General features: G+C 37.1%; 1 pseudogene across 1 annotated transcript; it reads left to right on the forward strand.

Moving 5' to 3' along the window:
• Positions 1 to 219: 219 nt before the first annotated feature.
• LOC103603658 lies at positions 220 to 911 on the forward strand (annotated as a pseudogene). The gene has a single exon (XR_551638.1). The product of XR_551638.1 is annotated as a fatty acid-binding protein, heart pseudogene (transcript).
• The last annotated feature ends 2583 nt before the right edge of the window (positions 912 to 3494 follow it).

The raw sequence follows: 3494 nt of genomic DNA on the forward strand, positions 1-3494 counted from the left end.
TTATTGGTAAAATATTCTTGGTTATACTCTCATTATCTTTTTATCATATGAAGTATCTGAAGAGACGCCACCTTTGTCATTTCTGGTACTGGTAATTTGTGTCATCTCTATGTTTCCCTATTAGTCTGGACAGAAACTTATCAATTTTACTGATCTCAAAGAAATTCTTTAATTTCATTGATTTTTCTACTGATATTAAAAAATTGTTGGGCCGGTCTTAGAGTCCTTGCACGTCTGCTCTCATCTTTCTCAGCCAAGACTCACCATGGTGGACGCCTTCGTGGGCACCTGGAAGCTAGTGGACAGCAAGAATTTCGATGATGACATGAAGTCAATCGGTGTGGGTTTTGCTACCAGGCAGGTGGCCAGCATGACCAAGCCTACCACAATCATAGAAAAGAATGGGGACACTATCACCATAGAAACACAGAGCACCTTCAAGAGCACCGAGATCAGCTTTAAGCAGGAGGTGGAGTTCGATGAGACAACAGCAGATGACAGGAAGGTCAAGTCCATTGTGACGCTGGATGGAGGCATACTTGTCCATGTGCAGAAGTGGGACGGGCAAGAGACAACACTTGTGCGGGAGCTAAGTGATGGGAAATTCATCCTGACACTCACCCACGGCAGTGCAGTTAGCACTCGCACTTATGAGAAAGAGGCATGACCTGCCTGTGCCATCATTGACTGCTCCTCCGCCAATCGGCTACCCCTCGACTCAGCACCACTTTGCCTCATCTTTTTCCTCTGGCATTTTGTATAAATTCATCTTGGCTGAGGAATTCTTCTGGGGTCAGGTGCTACCAGCCTGGATCCAGATCCAGTTCCCATTGAGTATCTGGTTTGTTTTTTTTAAGTGCATCCAAAGGGTGCTGAGGTTAATAAAGCAGAGCCAAGGACAAAAAAAAAAATTGTTCTCTTATTGTTCATGTCACTGATTTCTACACTGATCATTATTATTTCCCCTTCCCTACTTAATGTATATTTTATTTGATTTTCTTAATCTATTTTTTAAGTTTGGTTCTGATGTTATCGATTTTAAACATTACTTCTTGTCTAATAAGTGTATAGTCTTTTTAATGCTCATAAATTTCCCTCTAAGTACTGCCTAGGCTGCATCCTAGAAATTTTGATGTGTTGTGTTTTCATTTTTAATCATTTTAAAATACTTTATAATTCCTCTTGTGATTGACTTTTTTGACTCATTGGTTATTTAGAAGTGGGTCATTTATTTGCAAATATTTGAGGATAATCTCAATTATGTTTCCATCATCGCTTTAAAAATTAATCCATTTTTATCAAAGAACTTAAATTGTATTGCTTAAATCCATGGTCTAGAATATGGTTTATTTTCATTCATGTTCCATGTACATGCAAAAATAATTTGCATGTTGCTGTTAGTGAGTGAAATGTTTTAGAAATGTGATTTAGAAATATCAAAGTTAGGTTGATTGAGAGTGCTGTTCAAACCCCCAATTATCTAATTAATTTTTGTCTACTTGCTCCATCGATTATTGATGGAGAGGTGCTGAAAATTATAATTTTGGATTTGTCAATTCTGCTTTGAAATTCTATCAAGTTTTTGCTTTCTTGAGTTTTGAAGCTCTGTTATTAGGATTCTTATATCCTTATGTTGAATTGGCCCCTTTCTCATTATGAAATCACTATCTTTATCCCTGGTAATATTTATGCTTTGTTGTAATATTTACATTAATATTAAAGAGTCCACTTCAGCATTCTTTTAATTATTATTAGCAAAATATATCATTTACTGTCTTTTGGCTTTTAGACTGTATGTGTCTCTATATTTAAAGTTGTTTCCCTCCTAGGGAGCATATAATTGGTTCATGCTTTTTTATCCAATCTGAAAACCTCTGTTTTTAAATGGGGATTTAAAAACCATTTACATTAATCTGATTACTGGTATGGGGTGTTTAAATTTATCTGCTTGATATTTGCTTTCTATTTTTCTCATTTTCTCTTTGTTCACTTTTCCCCTCTTTTTCAAATATCTTGGAGGCTATTTTTTATTTCACTTTGTATCATTTGTTTGCTTATATTTTGTAATTCTTTGTTGGTCTATTTTAGTGGTTGCCTTAAGATTGATGTATAGTGTACATCTTTGACTTGTCACACCATGCTTTAAAGTGATATTGTTGCCATTTCACATATAGTATAAGAACCTCAAAATAATGTACTTCTAATTCTCCTCTTCCAGCCTTTTCTTATAACTTATTCATTTGTTTACTCATGTATTGAAATATAATTAGCTGTACATATCTGTGGGGTGCAGAGTTGACTATCAATACCCATGTGCAATAGGTGATATTCAAATCAGGACAATTAGTGTACTTAACATTACACAATGTAATCATTTTTTTGTGGACCATTACCAATTTCTCATTAACCACCCCTGCTTCCCCCTCCCCCCACCTCCGCATCCTTCCCCTTTTCCACCTTTAGTGGCATCAGGTCTAGTCTCTCCTTCTGAAAGTTCAAGGACTTATTGCAATTATTATATCTTTCTTTTTAAAATTCATTTGTATAATTTTTAACTCCCACTTATAAGTGAGGAGATGTGGTATTTCTATCTCTGTGCCTGGCTTATTTCACTCAACATAATTTTCTCTGAGATCACCCATGTTGCTGTGAATGGCAAAATTTCATTCTTTTTTATGGTAGAGTAGTTTTCCATTATGTATATATACCACTTTTTCCTTATCCAGTAGTCCATCAATGGACATTTAGGTTGGTTCCCAAACATGGTTATTATAAATAGAACAGAAATAAACACGGGAGTGCACAAGAGGACCCTGGGCTCCCACCAGGGTCCTAAGGTGGGGAGCTGGAGGAAGCCAAACCCAGACACAACTAGGCAAGCTACCGCCACCACCCTGGGGCTCCTAGGTAGAATTGTTGACTCCCTAACTAGTGTCCTGTGACCCTGGTGTGTGCACTGGGGTATGCTAAATCTCCTTGGCTTGAATGGGTGACCCCAGTCAAGGTTTCTCTTTCCTTATTCCTATAGGCCAAGGCTTCTCCCGAGTCCTTCATTCCCTTGATTGGGGACGGGTTGTTGATGGGTGGGAATTTTCTTCTGGGAATTTTCTATACAGATATGCTGGGTTTCAGTATTCTCTGGGTTCTCTTTGTGTGTCTCTCCCTAATTTTAAGAGTATTGGTATTAATTCCTCTTTAAATGTTTGGTAGAATTCAGCAGTAAAGCAATCTGGCCCTGGGCTTTTCTTTGTTGGGGAACTGCTGATTACTGCTTCAATCTCATTGCTTGTTATTGGTATTTTCAGGGTTTATATTTCTTCTTGGTTCAATCTCAGTAGTTTGCATGTGTCCAGAAATTTTTGTACTTCCTCCAGGCTTTCAAATTTGTTGGCGTATAGTTGTTCATAATAATCTCTAGTGATTCTTTGTATTTCTGTGGTATCAGTTGTAATGTTTCCTTTTTCATTTTTAATTTTTGTTAGTTGGGTCTTCTC

The sequence above is a fragment of the Galeopterus variegatus genome, unplaced genomic scaffold, assembly GCF_000696425.1.
Source record: "Galeopterus variegatus unplaced genomic scaffold, G_variegatus-3.0.2 Scaffold4727, whole genome shotgun sequence".
NCBI lineage: Eukaryota > Metazoa > Chordata > Mammalia > Dermoptera > Cynocephalidae > Galeopterus > Galeopterus variegatus.